This window comes from Bos taurus, chromosome Y (assembly GCF_002263795.3).
Source record: "Bos taurus isolate L1 Dominette 01449 registration number 42190680 breed Hereford chromosome Y, ARS-UCD2.0, whole genome shotgun sequence".
Lineage (NCBI taxonomy): Eukaryota > Metazoa > Chordata > Mammalia > Artiodactyla > Bovidae > Bos > Bos taurus.
Window position 1 is genome coordinate 49830538 of NC_082638.1, and position 17857 is coordinate 49848394.

Genomic DNA, 17857 nt, shown 5'->3' on the forward strand with positions numbered 1-17857 from the left:
GAGGGGGTATGTCATCCTTCAGTTCTCTCTACCTCCAGAAGTTTCTATGATATGGGCCATGGTCACAGGGCTCCCAGAGATCAGGGAGAGAGGGATGTTTTGTGACTTCACCCAAGCCTGACCCATAGAAGGCTGCCTCTCAGCAGCCAACGTCAGACTTCTGGGCCATCTGCCAGGCTCAAGAAATGACCTACTAGGAACTCTCTGGTAGTCCTGGAGTGGTTAGGACTCTGCACTTTCACTGCTGAGGGCATGGATTCTATACATAGTTGGGGAACTAAGATCCTGCAAGCTGCACTGCCTGGCCAACAATAGAAACAAACAAACAAACAAAAGAAAGACAGACATGACCTTTCCCACCTTTTCTTCCATAGACAACCCCACGGCTGAGTCCAGTTCAGGTCCATTGCTGTGGTCAAGGAGGAAGCTCCCTTGGGCTTGTGGCTGTGGAGTGACATGTGGTCAGCCTGAGCGTCCACCAATAGGGCTGGGCATCTCACACCAACCGAGAACCTGGTACCCAGTAGGAGGTCAGGCCCTCAGGACACATGCTGGTGCCTGCTGACCTACAGATCAGGGCTGTGTGAGAAGTGGACTCTACAAGGTGGCCAGAAGGCACACCTTTCAGGAGAGCACTAATCCAGGTGGCCAGACTCTTCCCACTTCCTCCGTCTCTAGGGGAGAACTTGGCGCTTCAATTGTTCTCACAAATGTTTTCCTCTTCTACTCCCCCTGGAACAGCTTTATCTCAAGAAATTGTTGTTGTTCATTTGCCCAGTTGTATCTGCAACTCCATGGACCACAGTGTGCCAGACCTCCCTGTCCCTCACCATTTCCTGAAGTTTGCCCAAGTTCGTGTCCATTGCATTGGTGATGCAATCCAGCCATCTCATTCTCTGTCACCCTTTCTCCTTCAGGCCATCTCCACATAGCCAACAACAGTCCTCTCCCAGGATGGCACTCTAAATCCTGTGTCCAGCTTCCAGACCCCATGCACACTGGTTGAGCTGCATTGCAGTTTGGGCCATATAGAGCCACGACACACATTATCTGTGTAACTTTTGCTCTATATAAATAATATTTCATCAGCTGTCTTACCTTGCTTCCTTTCAGTCCAAAGCAATTTACCCTTTACTGAAGGGGCTTGCCTCATTCTGGAAATCTCTTCCCTGCTTCTCCATCTCCCACCACAAGGCTCAGGTTTTGTTTTGCTTCCTCTTATACTTCTTTTCCCATCTTAATTCCTTCCCACCCAGGTATGTCTGAAACCCACATGGAACACTCTGGGGACTAGGGTCTTCTGCTAGTATTTATCTGATGCTCTGGGAAAACTATTGACCATGTAGAAGTGTTACTTCTGATCTATACATTGAGAGAGGTGCATTTCATATCCTTCTACATTTCTGCCTTCTTTGAACTTCTCAGTGTTTCCTGGAAAGCTCTATTATTCTTTTTCCTTGACAGCAAAACATGAAACATTAGTGGACATGAATTACTCTGTTTGATGGGACGTTGCTTACGTACACACGTAACTGGTATTACTTTGACTTCCAACATGCAATCAAGCACATTTGTTGTTGTTGTTGTTTTCCCCCTAGAAAATTTCTCTTAATGATAAATTGTCATCAGCATGAAGAAATGCAGAACATTCCACATAAAATATAATAGCATAACTGGGCTCAAAAAGTCAGCACTTGAATATATCTAGCTATATTTTGAATGTTCCTGACATTTTCCCAGAGTACCGATGTCTGATTTCAAATCTCAAAGCTTAATTCCATTCAGCGAGTCTCAAGGGTCAGAGACTGCCATGGGCATAATTTAATTCCTGTAGAATAAGTTGGCAAGTTCATACTTGACTTGACTACTTGGTACTTGACTACTTGATAAAGAGAGAAAACAACAATAACAACAATGACCAAAAAATAAACAAACAAAAAAACACAGAAATGTGTAGTTAGTGATTCAGTCATAACAGGTACACATAAATTGATGTATAGACTATACAATCATCTATATCTGCTTAATTGTTTCTGCTAATGACTTGGACACTGTGAATCACACACAAACCATTGAAAAAGAAAAGTAATTTTGGAAAATTCTTAGAGAAAAGAACATCAGAATTCCTTACCTGTCTCCTGGGAAATGTGTACGCTATTAAATTTGCAACAGTTAGACCTGGACACGGGACAATGAAGTGATTCAAAATCGGGAAAGGAATAAGTCAAAGCTATCTAGTGTTGCCCTGGTTATTTGACTTCTGTGCAGAGGACCTCATGAAAAAATAAAATCCTAGATGAATCTCAAGCTAGACACAAAATTTATGTGGGCGATATGATAACTTAGTTATCCAGATGACAACACCCAAATGACAGAAGAATAATAGGAATTAAGGCGCCTCTTGATGAAGGTATTATCTGTTTCAAGTACAGACATCTGAAATGACATAGTCCTTCATAAAAGATGAAATTCTCAGTTTCACATTTGAAAATCTAGATGTATCTTCCAGAATGTGAAATATAAAATTCTCTATTAGTCACATATACAAATCTGGGGACAATTTTTCCAACTTGAAATGTGGAATTCTCTGTACATCTCACATGAAAGTATACATACAATATTTTCTTATTAAAATGTGGAATTTTTCACATTAGAGATATGAAAATCAGGATGCAGATTCTTTGACAGGAAATATGAAAATGTCTATTTCACATATCAAAATATGGTCACAGGATTTCTCACATGAGATATGGAATTTTTTCATATTTCTCATTTGAAAATCTTTGTGCTGTCTTTCCTTCATGAAATATTGAATACTGTCTACTTCACATTTGAAAAAAGTGCATTCATTCTCCTACAAGAAATGTAGAATTTTCCCACAGATTTTCATGCTTGAGCTCTGAAATTCTGTATATTTCCATCAAGAAAGCTTGAATGAAGGTCTTCTGATATGAGACTTGGAATTCTGTGTATTTCACATTTAACAATCTGGGGAGAAATGTTCTCATATGAAATATGAAATCTCGACTATTCACATATGAAACTTTTTCTAGATTTGTACACATGAAACCTATATGCAGGTTAGGAAAAAACAGTTAGAACTGGACATGGAACAACAGACTGGTTCCAATTAGGAAAAGGAGGATCGCAAGCCTATATATTGTCACCCTGCTTATTTAAATTACATGCAGAGTGCATCATGTGAAACAGTGGGCTGGAAGAAGTGCAAGCTGGAATCAAGATTTCTGGGAGAAATATCAATAACCTCAGATATACAGATGACACCACCCTTATGGCAGAGAAGAGGAACTAAAAAGCCTCTAGAAGAAAGTGAAAGAGGAGAGTGAAAAAGTTGGCTTAAAGCTCAACATTAAGACAACGAAGATCATCGCATCTGGTTCCATCACTTCATGGGAAATAGATGGTGAAACAGTGGAAACAGTGTCAGACTTTATTTTTGGGGGCTGCAAAATCACTGCAGATGATGACTGCAGCCATGAAATTAAAAGACGTTTACTCCTTGGAAGAAAAGTTATGACCAAGCTAGATAGCATATTCAAAAGCAGAGACATTACTTTGCCAAGAAAGGTTCGTCTAGTCAAGGCTATGGTTTTTCCAGTCTTCATATATGGATGTGAGAGTTGGACTGTGAAGATTGCTGAGCACTGAAGAATTGATGCTTTTGATCTGTGGTGTTGGAGAAGACTCTTGAGAGTCCCTTGGACTGCAAGGGGATCCAACCAGTGCATTTGGAAGGAGATCAGCCCTGGGATTTCTTTGGAAGGACTGATGCTACAGCTGAAACTCTAGTACTTTGGCCACCTCATGGGAAGAGTTGACTCATTGGAAAAGACTCTGATGATGGGAGAGATTGGGGACAGAAGGAAAAGGGGATGACAGAGTATGAGACGGTTGGATGGCATCACTGACTCGATGGAAGTGAGTTAGAATGAACTCCGGGAGATGGTGATGGATAGGGAAGCCTGGCATACTGCAATTCATGGGGTTGCAAAGAGTCAGACATGACTGAGTGACTGAACTAAACTGAACTGAGCTGTACACATGAAATAGAGAATTTTCAATGAATCAGAAATTGATATCTGAGCTAAAACATCAAATAGGTACAGCTATATTTCATGTATTTCCTGAATAACAGAAAGAGTTCTCTGTATTTCTTTGAAAAAAGTCTGGGTGACGATTTCTCTGCATGAAATAGGGGATTAGCATATTTTACAGGTGCAAAATCAAAACGCTTATGATTATACAGTGGAAGTGATAAATAGACTCAGGGGATTCTATCTGATAGACAGAGTGCCTGAAGACCTATGGGTGGAGGTGTGACATTGTACAGGAATCAGGGATAAAGACCATTCCCATATAAAAGAAATGCAAAATAACAAAGTGATAAGGCCTTACAAAGATCTGAAAAGACCAAAGACGCTAAACAAAAACGAGAAAATGAAAACAATACCCATTTGAATGCAGAGTCCCAAAGAATAGCAAGGAGAGATTAAACCTTCCTCAGTTATCAATACCAGTTCATACAGGAAATAAATAGAATGGGAAATCCTACAGATCTCTTCGAGAAAATCAGAGATACCAAGGGCAAATTTCATGCAAAGAGGGGCACAATAAAGGACAGAAATGGTACGGATGTAACAGAAGCAGAAGCTATTAAGAAGAGGAGGGAAGAATACACAGATGAAATATGCACAAAAGATCTGCATGATCCAGTTAAGCACAATGGTGTGATCACTCACCTAGAGCCAGACGTCCTGGAATGCAAAGTCAAGTCGGACTTTAGAAGCATAACTACAAACAAAGCTCGTGGAGGTGGTGGAATTCAGTTGAGCTCTTTCAAATTCTAAAAGATGATGTTGTGAGTGTGCTGCCCTCTATATGCCAGCAGATTTGGAAGACACAGCTGTGGCCAGACCACTGGAAAAGTTCAGTTTTCATTCCAACTGCAATAAAAGGCAATCCATCGAGTGTGCAAACTACTACTTAACTTCACTCATCTCACACATTCGCAAAGTACTGCTCAAAATTCCCAAAGCCAGGCTTCAATAGAATGTGAACCATGAGCTTCCAGATGTTCAAGCTGGATTTAGAAAGGTCAGAAGAACCTGAGATCAAATTACCAACACCCATTGGGTTATCAAAAAAGCCAGAGGAGGAGGAGCCAATATGGCGGAGGAGTAGGACGGGGAGAACACTTTCTCCCCCACAAATTCATTAAAAGAGCATTTAAACGTCGACTAAATTCCACAAAACAATTTCTGAATGCCGGCAGAGGACATCCGGCACCCAGAAAAGCAATCCAACTCTTCGAAAGGAGGTAGGAAAAAATATAAAAGACAAAAAAAGTGACAAAAGAGGGAGGGACAGAGTTCCGTCCCGGGAAGGGAGTCTTAAAAAGAGAAGTTTCCAAACACCAGGAAACCTTCTCACTGCCGAATCTGTGCCGAGCTTTGGAAGCACAGAGGGCAACATAACAGGAAGAAAAAATAAATAAACAATTAAAACTCGAAGATTGCGAGTCCTACGGTAACTCCCCCAGCGGAGAAGCAGCGTAGACGCCTGCACGCGCCATTAACAAGCGGGGCTGGACAGGGAGGTGCAGCACGGGCTGGCATCGCTTAGAGTAAGAATCTGGCCTGAATACCCTGAGCACTATCTGAGCAAAATAATTTGGGCGAGCAAACCAGACTGTGGGATATCTACCACGTGAAAAGCCAGCCCCAACCTAAGACACTGCCAGGCCCGCGCACGGAACAAAGAATTGATCAGAGATAGCCGGCTGCAGACCTTCCCCCTCTGGTGACAGGCAGCCAGAGCCGGAAGGGGGCAATCGCAGCCCCAGAGAGACATTATCTATAAAACTGTAAGCAGGCTTCTTTGCTAACTAAAACTTCTTGGGGGTCTGGACGGTTAACATCTGCCTGAGAAGGTGCGCCGGTTTTATACCCAGATAACCGAGTGGCGGGGAGGCGATAAGTCGCAGCATTGGCGCTCACCAAACACCTCATCACTTGAGCTGCTCATTCCAAACTCATTCTATGAGGCTACCATCACCCTAATACCAAAACCTGACAAAGATCCCACAAAAAAAAAGAAAACTACAGGCCAATATCACTGATGAACATAGATGCAAAAATCCTAAACAAAATTCTAGCAATCAGAATTCAACAACATATTAAAAAGATCATACACCATGACCAAGTGGGCTTTATCCCAGGGATGCAAGGATTCTTCAATATCCGCAAATCAATCAATGTAATACACCACATTAACAAATTGAAAAACAAAAACCATATGATTATCTCAAAAGATGCAGAGAAAGCCTTTGACAAAATTCAACACCCATTTATGATAAAAACTCTCCAGAAAGCAGGAATAGAAGGAACATACCTCAACATAATAAAAGCTATATATGACAAACCCACAGCAAACATTATCCTCAATGGTGAAAAATTGAAAGCATTTCCTCTAAAGTCAGGAACAAGACAAGGGTGCCCACTTTCACCATTACTATTCAACATAGTTTTGGAAGTTTTGGCCACAGCAATCAGAGCAGAAAAAGACATAAAAGGAATCCAAATTGGAAAAGAAGAAGTAAAACTCTCACTATTTGCAGATGACATGATCCTCTACATAGAAAACCCTAAAGACTCCACCAGAAAATTACTAGAACTAATCAATGATTATAGTAAAGTTGCAGGATATAAAATCAACACACAGAAATCCCTTGCATTCCTATACACTAATAATGAGAAAACAGAAAGAGAAATTAAGGAAACAATTCCATTCACCATTGCAACGGAAAGAATAAAATACTTAGGAATATATCTACCTAAAGAAACTAAAGACCTATATATATAAAACTATAAAACACTGGTGAAAGAAATCAAAGAGGACACTAATAGATGGAGAAATATACCATGTTCATAGATTGGAAGAATCAATATAGTGAAAATGAGTATACTACCCAAAGCAATTTATAGATTCAATGCAATCCCTATCAAGCTGCCAACAGTATTCTTCACAGAGCTAGAACAAATAATTTCACAATTTGTATGGAAATACAAAAAAACTCGAATAGCCAAAGCGATCTTGAGAAAGAAGAATGGAACTGGAGGAATCAACCTACCTGACTTCAGGCTCTACTACAAAGCCACAGTTATCAAGTCAGTATGGTACTGGCACAAAGACAGAAATATAGATCAATGGAACAAAATAGAAAGCCCAGAGATAAATCCACGCACCTTATCTTTGACAAAGGAGGCAAGAATATACAATGGATTAAAGACAATCTCTTTAACAAGTGGTGCTGGGAAATCTGGTCAACCACTTGTAAAAGAATGAAACTAGAACACTTTCTAACACCATATACAAAAATAAACTCAAAATGGATTAAAGATCTCAACGTAAGACCAGAAACTATAAAACTCCTAGAGGAGAACATAGGCAAAACACTCTCTGACATACATCACAGCAGGATCCTCTATGACCCACCTCCCAGAATATTGGAAATCAAAGCAAAAATAAACAAATGGGACCTAATTAAACTTAAAAGCTTCTGCACAACAAAGGAAACTATTAGCAAGGTAAAAAGACAGCCTTCAGAATGGGAGAAAATAATAGCAAATGAAGCAACCGACAAACAACTAATCTCAAAAATATACAAGCAACTCCTCCAGCTCAACTCCAGAAAAATAAATGACCCAATCAAAAAATGGGCCAAAGAACTAAATAGACATTTCTCCAAAGAAGACATACAGATGGCTAACAAACACATGAAAAGATGCTCAACATCACTCATTATCAGAGAAATGCAAATCAAAACCACTATGAGATACCATTTCACACCAGTCAGAATGGCTGCGATCCAAAAGTCTACAAATAATAAATGCTGGAGAGGGTGTGGAGAAAAGGGAACCCTCTTACACTGTTGGTGGGAATGCAAACTAGTACAGCCACTATGGAGAACAGTGTGGAGATTCCTTAAACAACTGGAAATAGAACTGCCTTATGATCCAGCAATCCCACTGCTGGGCATACACACTGAGGAAACCAGAAGGGAAAGAGACACGTGTACCCCAATGTTCATTGCAGCACTGTTTATAATAGCCAGGACATGGAAACAACCTAGATGTCCATCAGCAGATGAATGGATAAGAAAGCTGTGGTAAATATACACAATGGAGTATTACTCAGCCATTAAAAAGAATACATTTGAATCAGTTCTAATGAGGTGGATGAAACTGGAGCCTATTATACAGAGTGAAGTAAGCCAGAAGGACAAACACCAATACAGTATACTAACGCATATATACGGAATTTAGAAAGATGGTTACGATAACCCTGTATACGAGACAGCAAAAGAGACACTGATGTATAGAACAGGCTTATGGACTCCGTGGGAGAGGGAGAGGGTGGCAAGATTTGGGAGAATGGCATTGAACCATGTGAAATGTCATGTATGAAATGAGATGCCAGTCCAGGTTCAATGCGCGATGCTGGATGCCTGGGCCTGGTGCACTGGGATGACCCAGAGGGATGGTATCGGGAGGGAGGAGGGAGGAGGGTTCAGGATGGATTTTCTTTTAAAAATAAATAAAAAAATAAATAAAATAAAATATTTGATACAAAAAAAAAAAAAGAAAAAAAAAAGCCAGAGAGCACCAAAAAAACATCTACTCCTTTTTGACTATGCCAAAGACTTGTTTGTGTAGATCACAACAAAACATTTTAAATTCTTCTAAACATGGGACTACTAGAGTATGTTATATGCCTCCTGATAAATCTGTATGCAGCTCAAGAAGCAACAGTCAGAAAAGGAAATGGAACAACAGACAGGTTCTGAGTTGGGAAAGGAATATTTCAAGGCTGTACTGTCAACCTCTTTATTGAACTTACATGAAGAGTTCATCACACAAAATGCCAGACTGAATGCAACAGGGTTTGGAATCAACTTTGCTGGGAGAAATATCAATAACATCAGATATGCAGATGACACGATTCATGTGGCAGAACATGGAAAGAACTACGGAGTCTCTTGAGGAAAGTAAAAGAGGAGAGTGATTAAGGTGACTTAAAACTCAACATTCAAAATGAGATTCATGGCATCTGGTCCCATCACTTCGTGACATAAAGATGGGAAACCAATGGAAACAGTGAGAAACTATTTGGGGGGAGTAGGTTCCAAAATCACTGAAGATGGTGACTCTGTTCAGGAAATTAAAATATGCTTTCTCCTTAGAAGAAAAGTTACAACCAGGCTGGACAGCACATTATAAAGCAGACAAAGGTCAGTCTAGTCAAAGCTATGTAAAGAGATGAGAATTTGACCTAAAGAATCTTGACCTCCAAGGAATCGATGCTATTGATATGTGGTGTTAGAGAAAACACTTGAGAGTCCCTTGGACTGCAAGGAAATGAAAGGAGTCAATTCTAAAGGAAATCAGTTCAGAATATTGATTGGAAGGGCTGATGCTGGAACTGGATCCTGGATATTTTGGCCACCTGAAATGAAAGGCTGACTCATTGGGAAAGAACCTGATGCTGAGAAAGATTGAAGGCTGGAGGAGAGGGTGACGACAGAAGATGAAATGCATGGTGGCATCAGGGAATCAGTGGTTATGGGTTTGAGCAGGCTCTATGAGTTGGTGATTGACAGGGAAGCCTGTCATGCTGCAATCCATGGGATCAGGAAGAGTCGGACTTAATGATACTCACCAAACTTACTTAGGTTCTCAGCGAAATGAAAATGGTAAAGAACTCTCTTACCCATCAATTGATAATCCTCACAGATTCCTAATGCCCCCTAAGATTTTTAACTGTTTCTTCAGAGATTCAGCAAGGATGGCCATTCTTTCCATTATATGGGTAAATATCCCCTAGGAAATAATGGAAGGGGCATAATTTACAGAAAGTTGTAGAAGAAAGTACACACATCAGCAAGTCAGCATGACCTTGTCAAAAACTTATAGTATGATCCTTTAATCCTTCACACTGATTTCCTTCTGAAACCTGATGATAGGACCTCACCAATCCTGAGGAATGGTCATTGCAAAGGGATGTTATCTAGAACAATTTCTGCCTATTACTTTAGTGATGACACAAAGCAGGCACATTATGGTAATCATGCCTCCGTTAACCTCCCCTAACCAAGACAATAGGCTGCACTAGCCATTGGGGAGCTTACAGGATCACAAGGTCTCCTGTAAATGGTTGGAGCCACCTGGGCCTTTCCCACAGAGGGTTTGCAGGTATGATGAGGTCACCTTTCCATGGCAAAAATTCTTATCTATGGCCACCAGTCTTACTGCCAGTCCTCTGGATTTGTGAGAACCCCACAAGACCAACTCTAGCTTGCAAAGTATACATCTGCTTAAAAAACAAACAAAAGGATAAAATCCAGTCCAAACTGAAGTGCCTAAGGATAATCAAATGGTCCTCAGTTCTATGAAGGGCCATTAGGGCCACAAAAGCACGGGTCCAGGCAAGTTCATTGTTAACACCTGCAGCCCTTCAAAGGACGTGTCCTGGTAATGGATAAAGATTGTAGATTGTAAGTCCTCTACCAATTTGAGAAATTGTGTCAACAAGACCTCTGAACCTCCCATCTTAGCTAAGCCTAAAAGACGGAATATGTGCATATCAGGCCCAAGGCACATTCAACTGGGAATATTTGGAGGTAACAGTACCAGATATAGGACACTATAGAGAAGGTGTACACAAAAATGAAATAAGAAAAAAAAAAAAGCCTTTTGTGCCAGTTTCAGACTGAAAATGTGCATTTCCCAGATGACCAAGTGAACAGGATTCAAGTCAGTAATAACACTCAACGTAGCCACATGTCAATGCAGATTCCCACTAGGTAACTTCAGAAGCTTCTGTGCAGGCCAGTCTTCAGCCTCTGCTTTCCATTCATAAATTGTGTTCATTCAATCAGCAGACAGTATGAAATATAGGCAATGGGTAGGCACTCAAGGAAGATGATGAAGACTGTAAGAACAAAGTATCTTTCCAGGGTAAGGGACAGACAACACCACAGGTTGGTGATAAGATGGAGGAAGTTGGAGAGGAGAATGGAGGGCAGATTTCAGATCTAGCTTCTGGACATTTAGGGTGATGGCAGCTGCCCCAGACCTGGCTGCAAGCCTTGAGGAGATATTTCCAAATGTAATAAATTAATGTGGTCTCTGTCCTCTATGAGCTTTTACAACCTTAAAGCCTCAGCCTATGATACTATACCAAGTAGAGAGTCATAGCTCAGAAATTCAAGATATTAATTTAGGAAGGGTGTGTGAGACTTGAAGGAGATGTGTTCTATCAGACATGTTCTAACATTTAGCATAATTAACTGGGCTTGAGCCAGGACTTACTTATATGCATGTAGACTGCTATCTTCGGAAAATTCCCATTATGAGATCATATAACCTGATATCTGGGATTTCACTTTCTTGGTGAGTACTTCTCCACTTATGAAAAAGGAAGATAGCACTAGTTTAGAAGGTACATCTTTGTATTAGGACTTTTCTATCAATTTCCCAACTCTACCAATTGTTCTAGGTAACTTCCTGACAGTAGGAAATATGGACAACTATATAGTATCTCCTCCTGCCATACTAGAGGCACTATAGTAAGTGTAAAGACAGATAACACACAAAAGTACATTTACAGCTCATGATTCTTTGCTAATTTTCTTTTCAGTTGATGTATCCATAGGTGTGAGTGGGGTATTAAAGTCCCCTATTATAATTGTGGTACTGTGAATTCCCCCTTTTCTACTTCCTTGCATTTGCCTTGCATCTTGAGGTGCTCCTAAATGGCACAATGGACTAGTTACACCTAATTGTTATATATAGGCATTACACTCATTAGTAATGGAATCATGTTTTTTTCCAGTGCAATCCTGAGCCCACATCTTGGTCCCTGCACAAAAGCAGGCTGTATCCTTCCCATGTTCAAGCCCTGAGAAACATTCCTGAGCCCACATCTCTGTCACTGCACTGAACTAGGCTGGGTCCAGCACTTGCTCAAACCCCTGGAAAATACTCATGAGTCCACATCTCGGTCACTGCACTGAACCAGTCTAGGTTCTGCCCTAGTTAGTCCCCTGACACATACCTCTGAACCAACATCTCGGGCTCTGCCCTGAAGCAGGCTGGTCCTTCCCATGTTCAAGCCCCGACAAATGCTCCTGAGCCAAACTCTTGGTCACTGCACTGAACTAGGCTCGGTCCTACACTTGTTCATGACCCCGGCAAACACTGCTGCGCCCAAATCTCATGCCCTGCACATGATCCAGTCTGTGTCTTGCCCTTGTTAGATTCCCCCAACACATACACCTGAGCCCACATCTCAGTCCCCGCACTGAAGCAGGCTGAGTCCTGCCTTTGTTCAAGCCTCCGGCAAACAACCGTGAGCCCACAACTCGCTCCCTGCCCCTGAAATTAGGTTTGTCTTGCTCTTGTTCAATCCCCCAGAAAACACTCCTGATCCCACATCTCACTCCCTGCCCTGAACCCGCCAGGGTCCTGCCCTTGTTCAAGACCCCGACAAATACTCCTGAACCTACATCTTGGTTCATGCACTGAACCAGTCTAGGTCATGCCCTTGTTAGATCCACCAACACATACTGCTGAGCGCACATCTCAGTCCCTGCACTAAACTAGGCTGGGTCCTGCCCTTGTTTAAGACCCCAACAAACACTCCTGTATCCATATCACATCCCCGGCCCTGAACCAGTCTAGGTCATGCCCTTGTTAGATCCCCCAACACATACTCCTGAACCCACATCTCGGTCCCTGCACAAAAGCAGTCTGGGTCCTGCCCTTGTTGAAGACCCTGACAAACACTCCTGAGCCTGCATCTCAGTCCCTGCACTGAACTAGGCTGGGTCCTTCCCTTGTTCAAACCCCCGACAAACATTCCAGAGCCAACATCTCTGTCCATGCACTGAACCAGGATGGTTCCTGCTTTTGTTCAAGCCCCAGGCAAACAATCCTGAGCCGACACCTAGCTCCCTGACCCTGAACTAAGGTGTGTCCTCCCCTTGTTCAACTTCCTGCCCCCCAGGAAACACCCCTGATCCAACATCTCACTCCCTGCACTGAAGCCACCTGGGTCCTACCCTTGTTCAAAACCCTGACAAATACTCTGGAACTCACATGTCAGTCCCTGAACTGAAGCAGATGAGTCCTTGCCCATGTTCAAGCCACAACAAATACTCCTGAGCCCACATATCACTCACTACAATGAACTAGGCTGGGTCCTACACTTGTTGAAGACCCTGACAAACACTCCTGAGCCTGCATCTCAGTCCCTGCACTGAACTAGGCTGGGTCCTTCCCTTGTTCAAACCCCCGACAAACATTCCAGAGCCAACATCTCTGTCCATGCACTGAACCAGGATGGTTCCTGCTTTTGTTCAAGCCCCCGGCAAACAATCCTGAGCCGACACCTAGCTCCCTGACCCTGAACTAAGGTGTGTCCTCCCCTTGTTCAACTCCCTGCCCCCCAGGAAACACCCCTGATCCCACATCTCACTCCCTGCACTGAAGCCACCTGGGTCCTACCCTTGTTCAAAACCCTGACAAATACTCTGCAACCCACATGTCAGTCCCTGAACTGAAGCAGATGAGTCCTTGCCCATGTTCAAGCCACAACAAATACTCCTGAGCCCACATATCACTCACTACAATGAACTAGGCTGGGTCCTACACTTGTTCAAGACCCTGACAAACACTCCTGAGCCCACATCTCGGTCACTGCACTGAACGAATCTGCTGCTACCACTGCTAAGTCTCTTCAGTTGTGTCCGACCCTGTGCGACCCCATACATGGCAGCCCACCAGGCTCCCCCATCCCTGAGATTCTCAAGACAAGAACACTAGAGTGGGTTGCCATTTCCTTTTCCAATGCATGAGAGTGAAAAATGAAAGTGAAGTCCGTCAGTCGTGTCCAACTCTTAGTGACCCTGTGGACTGTAGCCCACCAGGCTCCTCCATCCATGGGATTTTCCAGGCAAGAGTACTGGAGTGGGGTGCCATTGACTTCTCCGACTGAACGAGTCTAGGTCCTGCCATTGTTCGATCCCCCAACACATACTCCTGAACCCACATCTCGGTTTCAGCACTGAACTAGGCTGGGTCCTGACCTTGTTCAAACCCCCAACAAACACTCCTGAGCGTGCATCGCGGTCCATGCACTGGGTCCTGCCCATGTTCAAATCCCCGACAAACACTCCTGAGCCAACATCTCCATCCCTGCACTGAATCAGGATGGTTTCTGCCTTTGTTCAAGCCCTGACAAACAATCCTGAGCCAACAACTCGCTCCCTGCCCCTGAACTAAGGTGAGTCCTCCCCTTGTTCAAACCCCCAGAAACACTACTGAGCCCTCATCTCACGCACAGCACTGAACCAGGCTGGGTCCAGACCTTGTCAAAACCCCCGGCAAAAACTCCTAAGCCCACATCTCAGTCCCTGCACTAAAATAGGCTGGGTCAAGCCCTTGTTCAAACCCCTGACAAACACTCTTGAGCCTGCATCACCGTCCCTGCACTGAACTAGGCTGTGTCCTGCACTTGTTCAAGACTCTGACAAACACTCCTGAGCCAACATCTTGGTTCCTGCACTGAACTAGGATAGTTCCAGCATTTGTTCAAGTCCCGGCAAACAATCCTGAGCTGACAACTCTCTCCCTGCCACTGAAGTAAGGTGTGTCCTCCCCTTGACCAATACCCCAGGCAACACTACGATCCCATATCTCACTCACTGCACTGAAGTTCGCTGGTCCCTGCCCTCATGCAAATCCCTGACAAACACTCCTGAGCCAACATCTCCATCCCTGCACTGAACTAGAATGGTTTCTACTTTGTTCAAGCCCCAAGAAAAACATCCTGAGCTGACAACTCGCTGCCTGCCCCTGAACTAAGGTGTGTCCTCCCCTTTTTCAATCCCTCTGGAAACACTCCTGTACCCGCATCTCACGCCCTGCCTTGAAGCCGCCCGTTCCTGCCCTTATTCAAGACTTTGATAAATGCTCCTGAAACCACATTTTGGTCCCTGCACTGAAGCAGGTGGGTCCTGCCCACGTTGAAGGTCTAACAAACACTTCTGAGCCCATATCTCGCTCTCTACACTGAACTGGGCTGAGTCCTACACTTGTTCAGATTAGATCAGTCGCTCAGTCGTGTCCGGCTCTTTGCGAACCCATGAATCTCAGTATGCCAGGCCTCCCTGTCGAACACCAACACCCGGAGTTCACTGAGACTCACGTCCATCCAGTCAGTGATGCCATCCAGCCATCTCATCCTCTGTGGTCCCCTTCTCCTCCTGCTCCAATCCCTCCAAGCATCAGAGTCTTTTCCAATGAGTCAACTCTTCGCATGAGGTGGCCAAAGGACTGGAATTTCAGCTTTAGCATCATTCTTCCAAAGAAATTCCAGGGCTGATTTCCTTCAGAATGGACTGGTTGGATCTCCTTGCAGTCCAAGGGACTCTCAAGAGTCTTCTCCAACACCACAGTTCAAAAGCATCAATTCTTTGGCGCTCAGGCTTCTTCACAGTCCAACTCTCACATCCATACATGACTACAGGAAAAACCATAGCCTTGACTAGACGAAATTTTGTTGGCAATATAATGTCTCCGCTTTTGAATATGCTATTTAGGTTGGTCATAACTTTCCTTCCAAGGAGTAAGCATCTTTTAATATCGTGGCTGCAGTCACCATCTGCAGTGATTTGGAGCCCAGAAAAATAATGTTTGCCTCTGTTTCCACTGTTTCTTCATCTATTTCCCATGAAGTGATGGGGCTGGAGGCCATGATCTTCGTTTTCTGAATGTTGAGCTTTAAGCCAACTTTTTCACTCTCCACTTTTACTTTCATCAAGAGTCTTTTCAGTTTCTCTTCACTTTCTGCCACAAGGCTGGTGCCATCTGCATATCTGAGGTTATTAATATTTCTCCTGGCAATCTTGATTCCAGCTTGTGTTTCTTCCAGTCCAGCGTTTCTCATGATGTACTCTGCATGTAAGTTAAATAAACAGTGTGACGATATACAGCCTTCGCATATTCCTTTTCCTATTTGGAACCAGTCTGTTGTTCCATGTGCAGTTCTAACTGTTGCTTCCTGACCTGCATACACATTTCTCAAGAGGCAGATCAGGTGGTCTGGTATTCCCATCTCTTTCAGAATTTTCCACAGTTTATTGTGATCCACACACTTGTTCAAGACCCTGACAAACACTCCTGTGCCAATATCTTGTTCCCTGCACTGAACTAGGCTGGGTTCAGCACTTTCTGAAGTCCCCTGCAAATACCTCTGAGCCAACATCCTGGTCCCTGCACTGAAGCAGACGGGGTCCTGCCCTTTTTGAAACACCTGACAAACACTCCTGAGCCCACACATCAGAAACTGCACTGAACCAGGCCAGAAACTACACATGTTCAAGCCCCCAACCAACTGTTCTGGGCCTGCATCTGACTCAAAGGCTGGTTTCTGGTCTTATTTAAGCCCGCAGCAAGCAATCCTGAGCCCACAAATCGCTCCCTGTCCCTGATCTAAGGTGTGTGCTCCCCTTGTTCAATCCACCAGGAAACACTACTGAGCCTGCATCTCACTCACTGCCCTGAACAAGGGTGGGTCCCGCCAAAGTTCAAGCCATGACAAATACTGTTGTGCCAACATCCCAGTCTCTGCACCAAACCAGCTGTTTCCTGCCCATATCAACCATGGCAAACACTCCTAAGACCACATCTTGGTTCCTGCACTGATAGCGGCTGAGATCCTGGCCATATTCAAGCCTAGACAAACACTCCTGACCCCATTTCTCGCCCCTGAACTGAACTAGGCTGTGTCCTACACATGTTCAAGACCCTGACAAACACTTCTTGGCCTTCATCTGACTCTCAGGCTGATCTCCTTCACTACACTGAACTAGGCTGTGTCCAGCACTTGCTGAAACCCGTGGGAAACACTCCTGAGCCCATATCTGGGTCCCTTCTCTGAACCAGGCCAGGTCCTGCCCTTGTTCAAGCACTCAAAAAACACTCCTGAGCCCACATCTCGATCCCTGCACTGATCGCGGCTGGATCCACCCCTTGTTCATCCCAACAGACACTCCTGAGGCCACATCTCAGTCGCTCCAATGAACCAGGCTGGGTCCTACCTTTGTTCAAGCCCCCAACAAACACTCTTGAGCCCACATCTCAGTCCTTGCACTGAATCAGGTGGGTCCTGCCCATATTCAAGCTCTTTGTAGAATGCATATATCATATATCAGGACTATAGGATGGCTGGCTTAGCTTGGTCCTCTTGCTGCTTCAGGCCCCACAGGCTTGTGTGATAGGGCAGGCTGGGATGTGTTCTCACATGGAGAACAGTACCACTTTGAAAGGGCCTCAATAGGGTAAATGGCAGACGTGCATGTCTCCGACACCGGTGAGTCATGGAACTTAAGGGGAACTGTCTTTAGAGTCTCCCTGGCAGGCATTCGAACAAGGTTCAGGGAGTTCCCTCATGCCAGCAGAGCGGGCCCCATTTCTCCCTCTGTGCAAAGTGTGGCCAAGCCACCTCAGGCCTGTGCAGTGTTCACATCTGTCCAGCGAGGGAGGGAGGGTCGCACGTCCAATTCTGCAGTTCAGCAGTGACCGCCCACTGTTGGCTCTCAAGGTTGAGAAAGCACTCTCCGAACGTGTGGACTAAAACCGTCTAATCTCCCATTGCTGCAACTCACTCAGGACGCGAAGGGCTTGCAAAGGATAAGCGTCTTTTCTGAGAGCTGCTGTCCAGAGAGTGGCAGACGGCAACAGCACTACTTAGAGAGACAGAGACACACAGACAT